We start from the raw sequence: 22,109 nt of genomic DNA on the forward strand, positions 1-22,109 counted from the left end.
CGGCGGGGCGCAACCCGATTCCCCGCGGGCCCAGTCCTGCGCCGGGCCTTGCTTGGCGGCTGCGGGTCGGGCTCGGCGGGTTTGCACACCCTCGCGGGCGCCGATCGTCCCCCCGCCGCCTGAGTTCGGGGTTACGGGGGTGCCGGGGCGCGGCTGGCGTGGGGCGATTTCGGTGAAGCCTTCGCGCCTTTCGCCGGTCCTTTGGGCTTGCCGGTCGCCGGGTGCTGGAGGGCCGGGGACCGGGGTTCCGGGCGCCGATCCGCTCTCGGAACCCCCAGCCTGCACTCTGGCGGATCCCCTAACCCTCCGGCGCCGGCCACTTCCCGGCGGGCAGCCCTGCGGGGGGCCTCCCTGGGCAACCGGACGCCTCCTCCAGGCGCGAATCGGAGGGCGCGCTCGACTCGAGGGGGCTGTGGGGGCCCCGGGAGGGCGTGGAGGGGTCGGGGTGTTCCCTTCGCGTGGCTCTGGGAAGGAGGAAAGGGCGCGCGGTACCCAGTTAAACTTGTTGGTGACGATGCATATTTCAACTTCTTCGGAGATCTCTCATTTGAGGGTGAAATTTAAAACTCCGGTTTCTGGCTTGGCGGTCGGTTGACCAAGCAGCCGCGAGGTGACAGCGCCGGCAGCCGGCGAGTGGAACCAACCAGGGTAGAGGCACGTTGTTCTCGAAGTGATGTTTCCTAGGAGATCCGCTCCGCGGTGCGATGGGTGTCTTTGGATCCCAACCCTGAGTCCAACGACCCTAGCGCAGCCCGGGACGGAGACTAGGGGGTCAGGCCCAACTGGCAGTCCCAGAGGTCGGGCGCCCAGAGATCAGCGCGGGAGGAGCCGCGGGAGAGCCTAGAGGGTTGTGGGATCTCATGTATCTATGCGATTTGAAAGGGAATACTTTGCTGGATTTTATTCGTGCTTATTCTTTCCAAGTGAGTGCAGCAGACTGGTTCTATATGATTTACTAGTAATAATAAAGTTCGCCTAACTTTAGTTCTTATTACAAAAACAGTGTATGCTCAGAGCAGAAAGCATGGAAATAGAAATACAAACAGAAACCATCGCGGATCCCAGAGTTCCTACCAGCCTTGTCGCAGCTTTACAGATGTAATCATTAAGTTAGAATTGGAGCCATTCTTGCCTGAACCAGAGAAATTTCTTATGCAGCCCTCTCCTTTCCACCCTTCTATGCATGACAGTCTGAGCTCCAGAGTTTGGGCTTCTCTGCTGGCTCCCTACCCAGGCAGAGTGTCTGCTGGCTATGAGTTCCCATCCCAGTGGACTGGGGTTCTCCTTGAGATCTGTGGCCCAGATAGATTGATGGGAGAGGCCTGTGGTTTTGGTCCCTTGCCTTGTAAAAATGAAGGTAATGATTCTCAATCTGCTTTTCAGGCCACCATAAAAATTAATGGGTGGTTTGCAGAGCGTTTTGGCATCCGTGGATGGACAGCGGCTGTACTTTAAGGTGCTGAGGAACATCTTGCTGTTCCATGTTGCTGTGGTCATCCAGTATAACATGCTACCTATCGCTCACCTGGCCATTCTGTCCAGGAAACAGACTCCAGGAATGTCCAATGGAGCCCAGAGAATATTCCTGGTTTCCTGCTCAGTGTAAGTGTAGTCTGGTCCAGGCCAAATCCCTCCAAGTGGAAAAAGCCAACTACTCACACTCCCCTCCCCTACCCCTGCCTTCTGCCTGTGGACTGATATTTTAAAGTGAGGAGGCTGTGATATTAAGGTTGGCCCCACCTTGCACACTGCATGATGCATGCAGTTCTGTGGAATGCCGAGGCCCTGCCGATCTGAGAGGGAACAGTTAGTTCTGCGAGGATGCGTAAACAGAACCAACCTGGCTTCCTAGGGGTGTGTTTTATGGTTCACTTGTTTACTAAATGAACAATGACCGGCTGTGAGAAGCTCCAGAAGCTTCTGTGAGCTCTAATTTTTTTTCCTGTTGTCCCAATACTTCTGTACCACACCTTAGTGACCTTATAAAATGATTAATAGGGACCTATACTATTTATTAATTCCAGCTACCAAAAGCCCAAGTAGAGAGAGGTGACTCACAGGTTGCCTTTTGTCCTCAAGCACCCGTTCCATTCACCCCAAAGCAACCAGAGTGGAAGACCTCTTTCTGTGACAGTTCATCATTTGACAGTTGCATTTTTAAATTGTCACTCCCCTCAACATTTTGATCTAAGGCATATCACAGCTCAGACAGAGGGGTTTTGGAAAGACCCAGAAAGTGGGCTGGATTAATTGTTGATAAAGTGTCCTTAACCAGGAGCATTGTCTGTTACTATATTGTGCTCTTAATTTTCTCAGTGGAAGGAGGAAGTGGGGAGTCTTCCTGGATTTTCTCTTTTGCTGTTGTTTGCTAATCCAGCAGCCTGGAATTATTTCCCTCTGGGCGGCTTGAATAGACTTTCTTCTTATTCTAATGTTGGTTTCTAGTCTGATAATAAGATATATGAATGGTGAATATAGTTTATACCCTTGGGTCATGGGAGGTGCTCCTGGTTTTAAAACCTCAATCCTAGCCAGGTAAGAGCCTGGGCTTCCCTGAAATTGTGTGGGAGGCGTCCATGCTCTCTCTTCTGGGGGAGCTTCTTACCAGAGCCCTTAACCCAAACAAGGTTAAGAGCCACTGAATACAGTCCTTGCTGACCTCATCCCTGGCTCTGGGCAAACTTCCACAGCTCCCTGATTAAGGTCCTAGCCTTGTGACCCAGCAGTAGCTGCTGTTTATCAAGTGGCCAGCCTTGTGGGTTTCCTTTAGCTTTGTTGTTTTCAAATTCAACATTGAGATTTTTCTTCTGAGAATCGGAGTCAGGCCTGTGGGACGTTTTCCAAGGCCCTGGAGATGGGCACCAGGACTTCTTTGTCTGGAGGTCACTGCCTGACAACTAGCAATCTGGGAAAGGTCACCGAACACTAAATAGACTTCTCAGAGAGTACACTGCTGGGCTTTGCGTGAGCCTCGGGCATCCAGTGTTGACACTCAGCTTCTAGGAAGCTGGGATGGGTCTCTGGGCTCCCCAGACTATTTGCAGGGTAGAAGCCCCACATTGTGGAGAAGAGACCGAATAATAATTTACAAGCCCCCAAACACCCAGGGAACAATCCAGCCACTTCATTCGGTATCGTATTCTTCAGGAAGCTTAAACCAGCTACACCATGGCCCTGAGGGCATCCATGTATTACATAACTCAGCACCTGATGCCATCCTGACCGGTGCTAAGAGGAAAGGGTGTCAGTAATCAGTCTTCAAAAGGGGAGGGAATGCAAAATGTGCTTTAGAAATAAAGGCTGTGTGTGGTGTGTTTTGAGAAGGGAAGGGTGAAATCCCATCTGCCAGGTGAACAATGTCTCCTTAAATCATCAGTAAGCATGTGGATTTGGAGTAGATTTGGTGCACTGGGTTACTCTAATTTAACTCAAGATTTGTAATATTTTAAGAGGTAGAAATACATATCACTCATTGAGGGCTTATCATCTACCAGGCCCTGTGTGCTTAGTTTTCAGTCCTCACAAAAACTACCAGGGGTTTTGTTTCCTAGGGAAGCTGTGAGAATTTAAGTGGGATTTGAACCTGGATCTGCCCAAGTCCAGAGCTCTTAATCGCATCTCTCAGGGTGCTGAAATGAAGGAAACAAACGGCTCTCAGTCATACATTTGGGAAACATTAAGATACAGGTATGAAAATAACAGGGTGCCAGCCTCCCTTACACAGTTATAAAATAGCTTGTACTCTGAAGGTGATGAAATCTTTAAAACCTGTGAAATCTTCTCAGCCTAACGGAAGGCAGCCATTTTGCACCTTTTTTCGTGAGCTGGTGCCCTCACCCTGTCTGCAAGGTAAAGCTTGACTTATTTGGAAGATTATGATTTTGAAGCTGGGATAACTCAGACAGGATCTGGTAAGAAGTCTTTTCTGTCCCATGAAAAGGGGATATTTGGGGCATATGAGGTTACTAGAATAAGATTGAGATTATAGGAAGGCTGATAAGTAAATGTACCATAAGTGTTCACCTTCCTCTTTACAATCAAATAAATGACATGCTAAAGATATTATTCTTATCTGCTCAATAAAAGCTTGTCTCAAGGGAACTCTCTTTGCTGAGGCCTGTTAGCCTGACTCTTGTGAACAGATTGAAAAGAATACTTTCTTCAAAAGGATTTTATGGTTCCAAATTCTTTTTTTTGAGTTGGAGTCTCACTCTGTTGCCCTGACTGGAGTGCAGTGGCCGCTCCCGGCCACCGCAGCCTCAACCTGCTGGGCTCAGGCGATCCTTCCGCCTCAGCCTTCCAAGTAGCCGGAATTACAGGCATGCGCTACCACGCCCGGCTGGTTTTTTTATTTATTGTAGAGAGGAGGTCTCCCTGCCCAGGCGGGTCTCGAACCCGTGGGCTCAGGCAATCCACTCACCTCAGCCTCCCAAAGGCGCGGGATTATAGGCTGAGCCACCAAGCCCAGCTGGTTCCAAATTCTTATTAAATCTTCTCTCCCTTCTCCCCTCCTGTATAACGGAGGGAAACTCTGTCCCATTCTTATGAAAACCGAGCCTACTAAAGTCTGCAGGCTTGCGGGAAGGTTTTCTTGCCTCTCCATTGTGGGAGGTGTGCTGATAAACCTGTTCTCTGAGGAAAAAGCAGAGCCTGGACTGTAGCATCTGCCAATTTCTGTGGTACAGATACTCACACTATGGCTGATTTCAAACTACCAGTTTGAGCTGGCAACATTACTACATATTTAACAGTCTGTGGGAACCATTAAGAGCTGGTTCCAGCTCACCTTTCATTGCACTGAGCCCACGGACCCCAGCGACCCAGCCCATCATGTAATGGAAGAAATAATTGCCTAGCTTCTGCTTGGTTCTTGCCTGCCTGGAAGCAGAGCTAAAAACGGATTTGGGTGCCCTGAGTAAACTTATTTGACCAGGAAAAGTAGAGTCCTTCAAAATTCAGACTACACATTAATGTCACCTGGGAGCTTTATTTATTTATTTAGTTGGTTAGTTTTTGAGTCAGAGTCTCACTCTGTTGCCCAGGCTGGAGTGCAGTGGCACAGTCACAGCTACTGCAGTCTCAACCTGCTGGGCTCAGATAATCCTTCCACTTCAGCCTTCCAAGAAACTGGGACTACAAGCACATACCACTAGGTGATTTATTCTTGAGACAGGGTCTCTCCAAGTTGTCCAGGCTGGTCTTGAACCCCTGGGCTCAGGCAGTCCTCTTGCCTCAGCCTCCTAAAATGCTGAGATTACAGGCATGAGCCACCAAGGCAGGCTCACCCAGGAGCTTTAAAACACACACACTAAACTTCCCAGGCCCATTCCCTAGTTGAATGGAAGTCTCTGGGAATGGGGCCTAGACCTCTCCCAGAGGTCTGTAGTTTTTAAAAGCTCCCCAGGTGCTTGTAATGTATTTCCAGGCTGAAAACCAGGGATGTGGTAATGAATTTGTGTAAGAACAAACTTGAGGGGGGCAGTTTCGGATTGGGCCTGGCCGACCCTGTATTTGGGGGACAAGGAATAGAGACTTTCCCTTGCAGAGCAAGGGAATGTTTTTCCACAGAAGGCTTTCAGCCTGTGAGGAAGTGCTAGGCCCCTGGGAGGGGCAGGCAGACACCCATCTTCCCAGTGGGCAGTGTCTGTCTTCCTCCAGAGGTCCTTTTCCTCCACAGATAGGGGTCCACATACCCAGTTTTGCTTTGGTTGTTTCTGCTGGTCTAGAAATGAAAAGGGCCTTCCTGGAAGGAAGACGGAGTGAGGATGAAGTGAAGCAGATGTTTCTTGGGTGTGATGAGCTGCTTTCCCACGTTAAAGCAGAGGGCAGGGTTCCAGAGGGGCCTCCCAGGACCACCCAAGTGAAGGAAAGAGAAACCCTATTGCTCAAGGACCATGACTGAGGACATTGTAAGAGTCTTTGAGCTTGGGCACACACATAAGCCGATTATTTTTTTCTCCATCATAATTAGCAGTAAAATTATTTTAAAACGTGAGAAATTTTTTTGGAGGCAGTAAGTGTGTGGGAGGGAAATGCCACTCAACTTCAGAGCCAGTCTTGGGTAGCAGATCTGGAGAGGCAAGTGGTGGGTCCTTAGGGTGCAGGATTGAAGGAGGCGCTTTCTCTTGGGGGTATCCAGGCAGGGTCTGCCCTGCTGGGAAGAGAAGTGCCGTTTGAGGGAGGGCAGGCATGGGCTCGGTTCCTTAGAGTTGAGCCGCGTGTGGAAATGCTCTCATGTGGGCCTCTAGCGGGAAGAGCAGGGGCCTGGATCACACTTCTGCGTCACCCCACAATGGAGCAGGAAGGCTAAGGGGGAGCCAGTGAAGGAGCTGCTGGAGATGGGAGAACAAGGGCTGTGTGTGTCCCAAAAGCCAAGGAGAGGAAAGTTGGAGGTAGGGGAGGGAGGTGGTTGAGATCCGAAGCAAACAGGACAGTTCTGAGCAGTGAATGCCAAGAGGAATGAAAAGTTGCAGGACTGGAGGCCTCTGAGTTTGGTTTATAAAAACCGTGCAATTGTGGTAGTGGGGAAATTTCTAGAATTAATAACACAGAGTGGAGGTCACTCAGAATAATGTTACTGATAAGAGAAATACGACTGCTATTTGAGAGTGTGGAAACAGGAGGGAGCCAAGCTTGGATCAGAGGGCCTGGGGTTCTCAGGGCCGGTGTCCCCAAAGCCACCTTGCACTGGTAGTGGCCACAGGTACTGAGAGGGAAGCGTTAGGTGTGAATAGTTGATCACTGGGAGAAGTTGGTTAAAAGAAATTCCCCAAATGCCTTTTCAGACTGGACATTTGCAACTTGTTTCCACTAGCTTTTGTGGAGAACTGGTTGGGGGACCCAGTTGTCCTTGGGACCCAGTTCATGGGACTCACTTGACCTTCCAGGCCCAGTTTGGGCCCTCTTCTCAGACAGACTTCCCCTGACTCCCTGTGGTCAGGAGCTGGCCCTGCACCATGTGTCCTAGCTTCCTTCCCTGTCTGTTGTCCCGCCAGGCAGGGCACTGCTTGGAGTTGGGTTGCATTTTCTCATCTCTGCATCCTCCGTGTGCAGGAGGCCCTCATAGAAAACATGCCCCGTGAATGGAGGAGCTGGCAGAGAGAGACGGAAAACTGGCCAAGGTGAAAACTTAGGGTGGTGACTTCATATAACCATACGGTGACAACTCTAATATTCTCTTCTTAGACATCTTGACAGTTTCAAACTTACAATATATGGTGGAAGTAATTTCTGGCTTTAAGAATTCTGGCCTATGAATAGTAATCAGCTTACTTATACATACTGCCAAGTGGCCGTCTCAGAGATCTGTGCAATTTAGTTTTTAATTCAGGTAGGCTTACCTCGCCTTTGTTTACCCATTTCACACTATTGCCCTTTGTAAAAGGATTTGAATTTTTAATATCTTTAGTATACAAAGAGGTAAATGGAATATCGGAAGAATGCATGTGCATTTAAACATTTTTAAATCACCCTAAGAATCACAGCTTTGGTGGACAAATGATGTTACATATTTGTGAGTTCCATGTTTAAGTGGAAAGTAAAGGTGCTGTGTTCAGATCTAACTGAAAATTGTAATGGGAGCTGAGGTAATACTTATAAATAATTCATGTAGAATGCTGGGCCCAGGGTCTGTGCCCCAGTGCAATTCAGTAGGGGCTGTTGAAGGTGATAATTAAAAAAAAATACAGTCGTGGTTCTTACTGCTGTGGTCTGGTCTCATTTTTCCTCCTCCTCATCTCTGTCCCAAATATCCCCTCAAAAACTTACATTACTGTTTTGTTTTGTTTTGTTTCTCTCATGGTTTCAGAAATCTGTATTTAAGATTCTTACAAGAGGAACACTCTGTTCTGGTCTAGTACTGATCAGCAGCTGTTGCTTATTTTACCTTTACAGTGCGGGCTAGGAAAACAATAATATTTCAAATTTGGGTTCCATTTCAGGCCTGTATCAGAGGGTACCAACTCTGGGTGATGTCACATCAGTCACAGGTAGTCACCAAAAATGGAATCCCAGGAGTTCACTTAGTACACATTTTTGCTTATACATGCATTTCATTAGAATTACCTATGACTTCAGAACTCAATTGGGGGAAAGTATACATTACTGTGTGGAACACACACACACACACACACACACACACACACACACACACACACACTTAAAATGTTCAGTTGCGCTTTTTAACGTAGGAATTTTTCTGTGGTTTCAGATTCCCCCCATTTGTTGGGCTTTCCCTCTGTGTCAGACATGGAGATACTTCTGTAAATATGTTTCTTTGTGGTCCATCAAATATGAAACAGCCGATTTGCACAACTGAAAGTGGTATCAAGGAAAATCCTCAGTAAGAATTTAGTGACTAACCTCTGATCACGTTCTTCTAGCATATTGTTTGTTGTCCCCAAGTCATCGGCTGGGAACAATAGCTGAAATAACATTTCACAGCCTGGAATATGAGAAGTTCCTTTTTCTAGTTGTGTCTCTAGTGGCTCTTTGTTGAGACCTGATTCATTTCGGGAGCGTCACAGTGGGAATGGGCAGGGGCTTCTCAGCTCCACAAACCTGTCTTTGTTCAAATCTTTGGCTCCTCTTTATTTCCTATTTTAACCTTGGGCACAATTTTGGACTTCTTTGCGGCTCAACTTTCTGATCTGTGAAGTGGTGACCGTAGTACTTACCGGCTGGAGTTGAGAGGTTTACATGAGATCACATGAATGTCACCACATTGTTAACTGTGAATTTGGTTGCACTGTGATCCCCCTGTGGTGGTATTTGAACCACATAATTCCCAGCATGGTGTTCTCCATGGCTTGTGGCCTCTTCTGAGCCTCACATGCATACACCGTAGTATATTCTTAGATATTGAGTAACTAGAGAGGTTTTGTGATGTTTCACCTTCGAAACTAAATGGATTGTAAAGGTGTGATATTTTTAGGTGAGCAATCTGACCTTTAAAAAGTGTACAGGTATTGATTAGGGCATGATGTGACCCTAAATGTCTAAATAAGACATAGGACCCATCCATGCTGACTGTGTGCAGTTCCTCAAGTTCCTGGAGGAGGAGAAGGTGGAGGAAGGAGAGGAGGGAGATGTGTATAATGAGAAGGTAGGTTGAGCTTCAGTCCCCATGTAGTCCCCGGACCTGGGGAGAACGCCTGTGACTCTGGCTGGTAGCATAGAAAGACCAGCAGCATGTAGATGGAGGCCTCATGCCTTTGTTTGTAAGAGGTCTTCACCATCCCTGACTACCTTGGGGGTAGGGCTCCAAGAGGGAGATGAGAAACATCTTTTATGCAGTTTATGTAGTATATATACCATATAGATATATGAGTTGGTTTTGAAATAATTCCTTGTGAGTTTTCTTCCTTCTTGAAAAAACAAAACAAAAAACCCCCCTTCTTTGCCAGGTGCACCTATAATCCCAGCACTTTGGGAGGCCAAGGTGGGAGGATTGCTGGAGCCCAGGAATTCGAGACCAGCCTCGGCAACATAGTGAGACCTTGCCTCTACAAAATCAACAAATTAGCCAGGCATGGTGGCTTGCACCTATAGTCCCAGCTGTCTTGGGTGGCCGAGGCAGAAGAATCACTTAAGCCCAGGAGTTGGAGGCTGCGGTGAGCCATGCTCGTGCCACTGCACTCCAGTCTGGACAGCAGAGTGAGACCTCAACTCAATAGACACAAACGAACGAACAGCCCTTTTCTGACTTTAAAAAAGATTATTCAATAATTACATTTGTTTTAGAGACACTGAAAACATAAAAGGGGGAAAAGTTCACATCAGTGAAATTCCATTACCCACTGTGGACAGTTTTGTGTAAGTCTCAGATATTTTCACATGTAAATATAGAGCTTTCAAACAAAAACAGGATAATGCAGTAAGATCTTCATTGTGCACCTGGCACATAGTAACTTTTCAGCAAGTATTTGTTGACTGAATACTATGCTTTTTAAAAACATTTATCTAAAATTGTTGTTGACATAGTTTCAGATTAATAAATATGGACTTCAGCCTCATTTTTGATCTCAGATTTATATAGATATTTGCCCCATTTATTTAACAAGACCTTATAAATTGACAACTCCCAGTTATTTTGAAATTATGAACAGCACTGTAGGGAACATCTTGGATACATACGTCTTTCAAGACATGTTACATTTCTTCTTGGAATGAATCTTTTACTCTTATTGTGCTTAAAATCTATAAAGACAAGTAAAAATCTTTTAAAAATCTATAAAGAACTTCTAATTATGTTAATTGTTGGGTGAATGTATATAACCATAGCTCGGAAAAGCACCTCAAAAGGAAGTGACTTTGGGAAGAGTTTCTGAATCTGTTTTATAAAATATGGTGAGCTTTAAGACCAACCATGCTTGCTGCCACTCCTTTTGGGAGAATTCATTTGTGTGTCTAGATACCAGTGTACTTTGTGTGGTGGGCTTTTGGGGTGAGGGTTGGGTCCGAATGGATGCATTCATGCCTGAAGTGCCTACTTCAGTTTTAGGATGCACACTATACACCTGCTTCGGAGGCATAAACATCCGGGGGCAACCCTGTGTCCTAAAGCCCAGGAGGTGTTTCTGCAGGGAGGTCTTCTGGGCCTACCTCCTCTCTAGAATTGGATGAGTGAGTGATGATTCCCATGTGTTCAGCTTCGGAACTGTCGTTGCAAGCTTCTCTAGGGTCATGTCATCATGGGTATCAAGTGTGATTTGTGGGGCTGTAGCACTTGATCAGCTGTGACAAGAGGGACCGCGGTTGGATCTGACATCTGGTAAGCCCCGGATTTGGTTTTTAGGACCCTGGGTTCATTGAGAGGAGAGTTTGTCATGTTTCCTGCTTGACGGCAAGTCTGTCATTTGGATTTGACTGCGGTTCGAAGTTGCAGGTTTTCTTCATTCTGACAAGAGAGGAAAACTAATTTATGGGCGGAATATTTTTTGGCCTAACTCCTGATTGTGGTTTTGCAAAGCGGCCTGACTGCCTCTCTGGTCTTGGCACCACAGTACTCGTGAGTCATCCACCTATTGGTAACATGAGGCAGCACTTTGGGGGCCTCATGAAACCCCAACAAGGCGGGTATAGGACTGACTGGCATTTCCATGATGCCCCAGGGGGCTACCTGGAAGCAGGGGACTGCTCATGAGCTCTGGTTATTTGTTTTGAGTGCCAAGGACATTTTCACAGGGCTTGAGGAGAGTTGACCCCTTTGGTAACTCTCAGGGATCTTGTCCTGGCCCTCTTCCCCTTCTTCTCCTCTTGTTTAACTCACTCATTCCTTGACTCACTACTGTGCCCCACTGCACATCAGGTGGGAGAGATAGGGTGCCACCAGAGACAGCCTCTGCCCGCAGGGAGTCTGAGGAGAGGAGGTGGTCCGGATGCATAGGGCTGTGTTGGGGGAGGTCAGGACAGACTCCCCAGAGAACCCCATTAAGTGGGGGGACTTAAAGGAATGAGCAGGCCAGGAATTGGGTGGGTGCCCATGGGGACTTTTGAGGGGCAGTGGGTGGTTGGGTTCTGGGCAGGGTAACTTGGTGAGTCCAAGGAACCGAAAGAGGGACACACTGTGACAGCTTCCTGGGAGGGGTGTCAGGGGCAGGTGGCTGGATGGGACAGGTCCTTCTGGGCTCCTATCAGTTTTGAACTTTTATCTAAGGGCACTGGGACTTGATTAGATGTATGAACATGACTTGAAAGGGGTCAGGAGGTGACTCGGCCAGGGGATGACCTGGCCAGGAGGTGACTTGGACAAGGGGTGACCTGGCCAAGAGGTGACCCAGAATATCACATATCCTGGATCCCATTCTCACAATCCTGGCACCCCTGGTAGCTGAATTGGGCTCCTTGCCTAGTGCTCCCATGACCCCACATGTGATCTACACATGGTGCTTCTTCCTCTAGGCCTGTTGTGAAGTTCTTATAAAATCATTTTCTGATTTAATAAGTTGTTTTGTTTTTGTTTTTGTTTGAGTTGGAGTCTTACTCTGTCACCCAGACTGGAGTGCAGTGGCCGGGTTCCGCCTCAGCCTTCCAAGGCGTGTGCTACCACACATGGCTAATTTATTTATTTATTTATTTATTTATTGTAGAGATGAGCTCTTGCCAAGTTGCCCAGGCGGGTCTTAAACCCGCAGGCTCAGGCAGTTCACTCACCTCGGCCTCCCAAGGCACGGGATTACAGGCTGAGCCCACCAAGCCCGGCCCTATACAGTTTTTAAAAGCTACTTTTATTACTCAAAACTACACATCGGAAATGAAGCCAGTATTGGATTATTAAAGGAGTCACAGTGTTCTTTAATCCCCAAAAGAAAAAGGTATTTGAAGAAGTGGAGATTCTCCAGCTAAAACCACATCAGAGGCACCCAGCAAGAGACCCAGCATCAGAGTACCTATCCCCATCAGCTGAGCCCCGGACTCCCCCTAAAACACTGTTGTCCCCTGCAGGGAGGATGTATCCTGGCTTGAAGTGCCAGTTTCTGAAACTCACTAGGCTGGGCGGTCAGTCTCCTTCTGACAGCTGCTTGCTCTGTGCCCTGCTGAACTGCTGAACTTACTGGCCATCTAGAGAGCTATCTGTGTTTAACCCACATTTACCTGGCTAATCCCTTCTCTTTTGCTGGGAAAACTTGCTCCAATAGGAAAATCAGTTGTCCTCAACAGGCTAAGGGAAAACCCATTGTTTTTTCCAGGTTAAAAAGAAATTGTAAAAAACTGCAAAATGGTGTCATAAACACCGACTGTTTTGGTCATTAGTGAAATTTTCTAGAAATTGGTTGCTTGCTAAATTGGGAATCTGACTATTATTCCGGGAAGAAGAGGGGTTATTTTGATGAGCAGGACAATGGGCAGGATAGCAGTGATTCCCAAGGCCGGCATGATGTGTGTGTGTGTAGTTGGGCTGTGGCTAACAGGTGAGTAACATTCAGGACAAAATACTGATCTCCTGTTCAGCAGATGATTGTCAATTGGGCATTATGGGAAAACACGCATAAATGTGACTTTGCATATGTTAGGTTGTTTTTGGTTGTCCTTTGCCTTCAGATTGTGCTGCTCGGAAATTGCACATGGGCAACTCAGTAGAGCTGGCAAATAGGTACTGGAAGGAAATACACAAAAATAACAAGGGTTGTTTGGGTTGAGATTTGGCCTGGCAAGGTTGGGTATGGTCATCTCCTATCCAGCTCTGCCTCCACCCTTTCCATTATCTTTAAGGAAGCAAAGTAAACTGTAAGTTTAAAATATTTTGGGAACTGGGTGTGTTGGCTCATGCCTGTAATCCCAGCATTTTGGGAGGCCAAGGCAGGAGGACCACTTGAGGCCAGGAGTTCGAGACCAGCCTGGGCCACAAAGCGAGACCTCGTCTCTACAAAAAATAAAAAAGTTAGCCAGAGGTGGTGGCACATGCCTGTAGTCCCAGCTACTCAAGAGCCTGAGGCAGAAGGATCATCTGAGCCCAGGAGATCAGGGCTGTGGCGAACTGTGATTGTGCCACTGCACTCCAGCCTGGGTTACAGAGTAAAATCCTGTCTCGAAAAAAAGAAAAAGAAAAGAATAAAGAAGACCTAAAAAAGTAAATAAAATACTTTGAGAGAAAAGAGGAGAAACTGATAACTGATAGTTGTAAAGAGCCTGCAGCCAATCACGTTACTAGGTTGTTTCACTTATTTAATCCTCAGAAAAACCCAGGGGTAAATGACATAGTTCGCATTTTACGGTGATGAAACTAAAACTAGGAGGATAATTAATGTGTCTGTGAACACAGCAAGTATCTGAAATACCAGGGAGTAAACTGTTGTATTTGGCAGTTAGGTCTGGATGTTAACTGAGGGGGATATGGATACAAGGCACCATCATGTTGTTTTTAATTTTATACAGACACTTTTGAATTTGAGGATGCCTGTGTCTTTAATAGCATTTGGACTGTCTTATCTTCCTTTGAATTGTCAGGGTCCTCAGAAACTTCAGAAATAGTTATTTTCACTGATGGCAAAATAGTCCTGGTATCAAACTAATTAAACTTTGCTTAATTAAGCTAACATTATACTTGATAATGGAAGTATTAAAAAGTATGTAATCTCACTTTGCAAACAGAGCACATTAATGTATTCCTTCTCTTCTGATTCTTGTTGGTGTTCATAACACACATAGATTATTATTATTGTTGTTATTAGAGCAATAGGCCACCAGTAGATTTTCCTGTGTTCCATCTCATGTGTAACACTTTACCTGTGAACTCTTCATCTTTACAGCACATAGGAGGGGAGGGGCTCTTGCCATCTCTGTTTAACAGATGGGCAAACTAGGGCCTTGCCTGAGCTGGGAAGTACAGAAGCCAGGAGCAGAGTCCAAGATGTCTCAATCATTCTGCCGCTCTGCCCCACAAAGGGTGCTAGGTTTCCAAATTCCAGGGTGAACAAGGAATCAGACCGGGAAGAATCATGGGGCAGTGCTGTGGGGAGGTGGAAAAGCTGAGTTCCCAGATGAGATGTGAGGCTGGGCAGGTGATAGCTAGGTGGGCAGTCAAGAAGACTACTCCAGTCCAACAGGGAGCCAAGGCTTGGAGGATTGGGGAGGGGAGATCCTAATGCCAAGAGGGCGTGGAACTGGGTCTCCATCTTCTCTCCCCTCTGTACCATGATACATGGACCCTCATCTTCTCCATCTCCTCAGAGCATCTCTGCTGTGGTCATTAACTTCCATCCAGCCCTACATAGCAGTAGATAGTGAAGCTGCTCTCATCGTAACAAGGAATTCTCAAGGTTCTGTATCCCTCATCCAGCTTCCATTTTCTCCATCCCTCCCCAGCCTTGCCAGATACTTGTCCCTCAGCTCTCCACAGAGAGGCATCACTGAAGCCTCCTCGCCCAGAGATCCCGTAATGCTAATGCTAAGTCCTGCTTTGTGGGGTATGACGCTGTGACTGCCTCACGCCAGACTCTTGGTGGGTATGATCTGAGTCAGCATCCTCTCCACCCTGAGCGGTGGATGCTTTAGAGGTAAATGTTTATGCCTCATAACTTGTCCTCAGATATCTCCACTTCGTGGTGCTTTTCTGACTGGCTATTATTTGTTCAACTAAGAATGAGTGCAGAAGTGAAGGCACCTGCCGGGTTTCCTGTCACCCATGGAGAACTCACACTCCTCCCTCGCTCAGGTGAGGGTGACCATGCCAGGTCCACCTGGTCCTGCCAGCCAGTCTACAACAGTTGGAATGAGGGGGTCACTGTCTGGCCTGTAGCCAGGTGGCCGGGGATCCAGTCAGATTGGTGATAACACTGATAACATAAGGAATGTTCTAGATCTTTGATCTTTGGAAGTTTGGACTCTACTCGAGAAGTATTTGGTAGCAGCAACATCAGCAGATCCATGAGATGGGGGGAACTTGTGTTTCCATAATGGGGCACTTCAGAAACCCTGTCACCTGATGCCCCTGTGAATTTGTAGAGGCAGATGGATCCTGAGGTGTTCTTGTGTTCCCGGGAGTCTCTAGTTTTTATTTTAATGTTTTCTTTAACTCAAGAGATTTTTTTTGTTTTGCTTTGTTTTTAAGTTCTTTACTCTTCATATTTTCTAATTACCTTCTAGTATTATAGCATTGCAGCCAGATGGTTGTCCTGTACAGTTTTCTACTTTGGGAAGTTTATTGAAATTTTCTTTGGCCAAGAATGCTTTCAGTGTTTGTGATTATTCCTTGGATACTGCAAAACAATTGAATTTTCTCTAGGACGTGAAGTTTGCTATAGAGCGGTTAAATTAAGCTCTTGGATTATGTTGTATTTCATGTTGTGTGCCATGTGTCTTGTCTTTTGGACTGTCAAATTTCAAGAAATGTTTCCCTGTATGACAGCTGCCTCGTCACTTTCTCTGGGTCCACACTCACAGGTTTCTTCACATATTTTAGTTGTTCTTCAGCATGATAATTAGATGTTTTTGTTGCTTTCCAATTTTGTCGGAATAGAAATTTCTCTCTTGTGTATGTATTTAATGTTTTCGGTCCTGATTTTTGCTTTTTCTGATACCCCTTTAATGTCTTCCTTCCTGGGTCGTTTTGTTGTAGTTTTCTTTCACGCAAACAGTGGGTAAGGGATTCTTCTTGCTGGATTAAAGCCACTTTTTATAGATTTTTCATATTTGCTGTAATAACACATGTGATTGGTTTTAATGGGCCCTCTTATTTGAAGACTTTGCTTCTCCTGCCTTCTTGCTGAACTCTTTCTTCCTTTATGATTTGGAAGTTGGGCCAGTCACCCTGGTCTAGCCTACTTCGATGTTAGTTTTAAGTGAAGAACATTGGAGCTTAGCTCAGCTCACTATTACCTCCTCTGTTGCTGCTAATCCCAGTAGCCATGAGGGCAGCTTTTCATTGAGAAGTTTTAATTTTGTAATGTTGAAACTTCCAGTCTTACAGGCATGTGTATGTTGCTAAGTATATCTGATTTTTTTTTTTTTTTTGCAGTATTTTGTATGTGTGGTTTTGGTTTTGTATAGTTAATACCCTTATCGGTGGGTGACTTCTGGTTCTGGTTAGAATCTAGGTCCCCCTCCCTGAAGTCTAGAGGTTGAATATTATCATGTGTCCTAATGGATCCTTGTGGGAGTCAGCAGTCCTGCGACGTCCTCGTGTGTGCCGCCAATGACTGAGCATAGTGTGGCTTTGTGACCCTCGCCTCTGTCCAGGAGGCCGGCCCCTGCCCTCGTGCCTTCTGCTTTTCCATTCATCACTGAGCAGACATGCACAGAGAGCCTTCAGTGTGCTGGATACGGTTCAGCTGTGGCCTTCACCTTTTTCCCGAGAGCTGAAAACACGGATCTGATCATGCTTCCTGGCCTCCAGACTTCCCAGGGCTTCCTGGTTTCACAGAGTAAGCCTCAGCTTTTCAGCTTGGCATGCAGAGCCTGAAAAGCTGGACTTGGAATGTTTGATCTCTGGTCTACCCCTTCCCTGCATCCTCCAGGTGGGTCCCTAAGATGTCTGTTGGTCCCCGCTGTGAAGTGTGTGTTCATCCCAGGGCCTTCCTCCTGCTCCCTCTGCCTGGTGGGACCCTCCTCCTGAGCTTTCAGGCCAGATGTTACACTCACATGCACACACACAATACTCCCCAATTGCTCCCCCTTCACTCCTAAAGTGTCTCTGCTTTAGTTCTAGCTGCATGGGTCAGAACTCAAAAATTACTTAGAAACACTGATGACCTGGCCAGGAGATATCTTAAATTTAAGGGCAATTTTGGCCCGTCTCTAAACCTTGGCAGGCCTTGTCATTCTCTGTATATGAGGATCACCTGTGAAAGTTAAAAATATTGCTCAGATCCTAGCACTTTGGGAGACTGGGGCAGGAGGATCACTTGAGGGAGGAGTTTGAGACCAGCCTGGGCAAGATAATGATACTCTGTCTCTACAAGAAATAATTTTTTTTTAAAGTAGCTGGGTATGGTGACAAGAGCCTGTAGTCCCAGCTACTCAGGAAGCTGAAGCAGAAGGATTGCTTGAGCCCAGGAGTTCAAGGCTGCACCACTGCACACCAACCTGCTTGACAGAGCGATCCTGTCTCTAAATATATATATATTCAAGATTCAAGTGAACTAAAGATTCAAGTGGTCTGGTGCTGGGCCCCCAGCTTCACATGTCTTGAGTGGTATCATTTCTGAGATCCTGGTTTTTCAGAACTTTGGATGTGCTTAAATCTTTTTATTGCAGGGATAATAAATGCCTTTGTAACAAGTCCAAATATTACAAACTATTAAAAAGTGAAAAAACAAGTCCTTCTTTACTGGAGCAATCTTTCCTCAGGCAAGCTGGCTGGCCTGGAATTCCTCTGACTAACTCCCCCATTGTGGTGCATTCTTCTGCTGACTTCCATTTACCGCGTCTGTATTCCCAAATGTGATTTTTGTATCATTTTCTTTTTTGTTTATTAGCTCTGGGGATCAGGATCACTGTTTGCCTCATAAAAGCAATTGGAGAAGGAGTTGAGTTTTTTTTTTTTTTTTTAACTGCTTTAGAATTGTTTTCTTGCTTATCAGGCCCAAATTGAAAAGAGTTAGATGTGGTGATGGTTGCAGAGTGTGCTGCCAGACACAAATTTCTTCCGAAACTACATGAAGAAAACAAAATAGGCTCCTGTGTATGGCCTTCTCTTTTTATCTAAAACTTTTTTTTTTTGAGTTGGAGTCTCACTCTGTCACTCAGACTGGAGAGCAGTGGCACGCTCACGGCCACCTCAGTGTCGACCTGCTGGGCTCAGGCGATCCTTCCACCTCAGCCTTCCAAGTAGCCAGAACTATAGGCGCCCGCTACCATACCTGGCTAATTTTTTGATTTATTGTAGAGGTGAGGTCTTGCCAAGTTGCCCGGGCTGGTCTCGAACCCTCAGGCTCAGGCAATCCTCTCACCTCAGCTTCCCAAAGTGCTGAGATCATAGACTTGAGCCACCCTACCTAGCCTATTTAAAGCATTTTTAATTGTGGTAAAAGATATATACATTTTACCACCTTAGCCATTTTTAAATAGACAGTAATGTTAAGTATATGTATACAGTTGTGCAACAGAATCTCTAGTGTTTTTTCCTCTTGCAGAACTGAAACTCTGTACTTATTTCTCCTATTCCCAGCCCCCAGGCACCACTATTCCTCTATCTCTATGAATTTGACTCTTCCAGATACTTCATATACGTGGAATTGTACAGTATTTGTCTTTTTAAGACTGGTATATTTCACTTAGCATGATGTCTTCAAGTTTCATCCACATTGTGGTATAGGATGTTACATCTTAAGGCTGAATAATATTCTTTGTATGTATAGGTCATATTTTGTTTACCCATTCATCTGTCTGAGGATATGTGGGTTGCACCTCCTGGCTGTTGTGACTGATGCTGCTATGAACAGGGGTGTGCAGATACCTTTTTGAGACCCTGCTCTCAATTCTTTTGGGTATAGACACAGAGGTGGAATTGCTAGATCGTATGATAACTATGTTTGATTTTTGGAAGAACCTCCATATTGCTTCCTACAGCAGTCTGTTCTATCAGCAGAGTGTAAGGGCTCCAGTTTCTCCACGTCCTCACCGGCATTTGTTATTTTCCGTTTTGTTGATAGTAACCATTCTTAGTGGGTATGTGGTGATATCTCACCGTGGTTTTGATTTGCATCTCTAATATTAGTGATGCTGGGCATAAACTTGTTGGCTAGCCTCCTTTTTAAAGACAGCATTTATTAACTTAGATTTTCTAAAGTTTTCCTGATGGGTCTTCTTTTTATCTTCATGGGTACAATGAAGATAAAATCTACTTAAAATAAAAATTAAAACTCGAGTGAACTGTTTTAGATAGCATGTGTTTTCTCTCATTGCACATTTGCTTGGGGAGTGTATTCTGCATAAACCACAGAGAGTTCCTTCCTTCCGTGGAAAGTGGAAACAAGCCTTTCTCTTGGCTTTACTCCCTCGCAGCCACCTTCACCCTTGCAAAGTGTTCCAAGAGTAGATCTAGTTGAAGTATGTTGTGATAAATAACACACGTGCAACATAAACATCTGTGCAGACCTGAAACCTGAGACTTGTAGCCTCCCAGTGATGCTAAAGGATGACCAGTGATTGTCTTGCTTGTTTCTGGGTAATACATGTATATTTTAGAACACAGCCTGTAGAAGTTAAAGATCACATGATGACCTATAACTCCGTTCCTTTGAGATAAGTCACACGGGCATTATTTCTAAAATGGGGTCATTCGTGTTCAGTTCTGTAGCCACCTTCTTCCACTGGCATTGGCTGGCAGTGCTGAAGTCACCCACACGCCAGCTGTTAGACATGGAGGGGGGTGGAAGGCCACTTTCTGGGGAAATTGCTTCCAGTGCTGCTGCATCATGACCCTTTGTTGATGGAACACAGTAGTTCACCTACCCTGGTGTCCTACCAGGTTTAACATTTCCCTTCCAGTCTTCCTCTCTAAGATTGAAATCTCAGCAGTACTCTATGTAAGACGCACAGCTTTGCTTTGCAGAAGTTGTTCCCTCACTGTGTCTCAAAATCTGATCATCAAGGAATTACTGAGCATATTTTTGTGGAGGCACCAGTCTCAAAGCACCTTGACTTTCTGCACAATATATGAGGGGGGAACCCTCAAAAAACCTGGAATTAGGATTTTTTTTAAGCTCCCCTCTCTAGGTAAGTGTTCTAGGAACCCATCAGTCTCAGTGTACCAGCTAGCGTTGTTATGAGAGGCTGCATTAGGCTTCAATGAATTTTTTTTTGGAGATTCTTTCAATGCATTTGACTTATAAGCATACCTGCCCATAGCGTGCTGGATATTCAGCAGTTTTTGACCAAAAGCAGCATGACCCCCTTGCCCCATCCTCCATGTTCACCTGATCTCACCCAGCGTAACTTCTTTTTGTTTCCCTGGATGAAAAAATCCTCAAAGGGAACTGTTTTGCCTATGTGGAAGAGGTGAAACCCAAAACAGCTGAAGTACTAAAAGGAATCAGAATTGATGAGCTCAAAAATTGTTTTGAGCAGTGGAAAAAGTGTATTGATGGGTGTACTGTATCAAACAGTGAGTATGTTGAGGGTGACTGAAGTTTAAACGTGTAAGCATAAATACACAAGTTTTTATGAATTAATTCTGGGTTTTTTGGGTCCCCTCTCATATGCCGCTTAGACAGACAGTACATGCCTTCTCACATAGCTCAGTGCAGGCTCCTAGAAGCACTTCTCTCCTTTCTGAAGCCTGGAGTTTGGGGGGCTACGAGGCCACACTGCTGACATGGAAGATAACCCCATATCCACATGCTTTTCCAAGTCTAGTGGGTCAGCAGGGGGAGTTTACAGAACTTGGCAGGCCTTGCTGGCCTTGGAAAAACTGTCATTTAGAGATTCATAAAGGTCACAAGCTCCACCCCAGTGTGCTACCCCCAAGATGCTACATTGGTGCAGTGGGTGGATGGATTGCTTGTGGACATGAAGCCCTGGTGCTTATGGGAATATCCTGACTCCCACATCTGGGTAAACTGGGCCCACTTGGAAGCCCAGGAAAGCATCTAGAATGCTTAGCCCTGAAGTTCTTGCCTTAGTGATGTCCTTTTGGTGCTTGGTGTGTCTGTGAGATTGCCGGGGAGGCTCCGTTCGCTGTCTGCGTTTTACTGTGATGACTAGATGCAGCCCATGGCCCGGAGGACTGACAAGCTCAGTCCTAGCTCAGAAAAGCTCTCCTAGCTCAGAAAAAGTGAGGGATTCATTGCCCGCTACTCCAGCTCTCCTCTGCGTACCCACTGTCCCCACTGCCCTCCGTGCCCTGCCTGTTTACAGGCTGGTGGTGGACTGCTTGTTGGCCAAGAGTGGGAGGAGGGGAAGGAAGGAATCTGAGCTAGTCAGTGTGTTCTCACCAGGGTCTTGGGGTTCACATTTTGCCACGGCAGGCCCTGCCTGTCCATGACATGTGGCGATTTGTAATGCGGATCATAATAGAACCGAGCCTGATTAGAGGCGCGTGTGAAGTGTGCCCAGCACACGCCTCGGCCTGTTTCTAGGAGCAGGCTGAGCTTGGGCGCTAGGCAGCTGCCTCCTGATTCTTGGAGTTCCAGGAACTGGAAGGGGGGGCTGGAGGGAAATGTGTTTGTCTGGATTAGGTTGATGCAGGGATGGAGTATTCCTGGTGGAGGTGAGCGGTTGGCAGCTCCTTGGGAGACAGGCATTTTGCTGTTACTTGAATTGATATCCCACAGTGAATTGGTTTTCTGCTTTTAGGAAGTAGTAATGACACCAAGGGCAGCAGCAGCAGTACAGCAGAGGTGCCACTCAGAGTGCAGGGTGCTCCGCCCGGAGCCACCGCTGTTCTGCCTTCTGCAGGTGGAGAGACCAGGCCCTAGGAGGTTCAGTCACTTGTCAAGGTCAGTGGCAGGACTTGGGCCCAGAAATCAGGCTGTGGCTAAGCAGTGTCCCGGACTTCCAGGGTCTGAATCCCATTGTCTAATGGGCCTTTCATCTACCCCTTACCTCAAGAACTCACACCTGAATCTAGAATTCTGTCTGTGAGTAAGCGTCTTCATCTAGCATGTGGGGAATCTGGGGCCCCAAACAGTTTGCCCAAGCTTTAAGGGTCAAACATTGAACAAAAGTAG

Source organism: Carlito syrichta, unplaced genomic scaffold (assembly GCF_000164805.1).
Source record: "Carlito syrichta isolate Samal-C Ts95f unplaced genomic scaffold, Tarsius_syrichta-2.0.1 Scaffold295284, whole genome shotgun sequence".
NCBI lineage: Eukaryota > Metazoa > Chordata > Mammalia > Primates > Tarsiidae > Carlito > Carlito syrichta.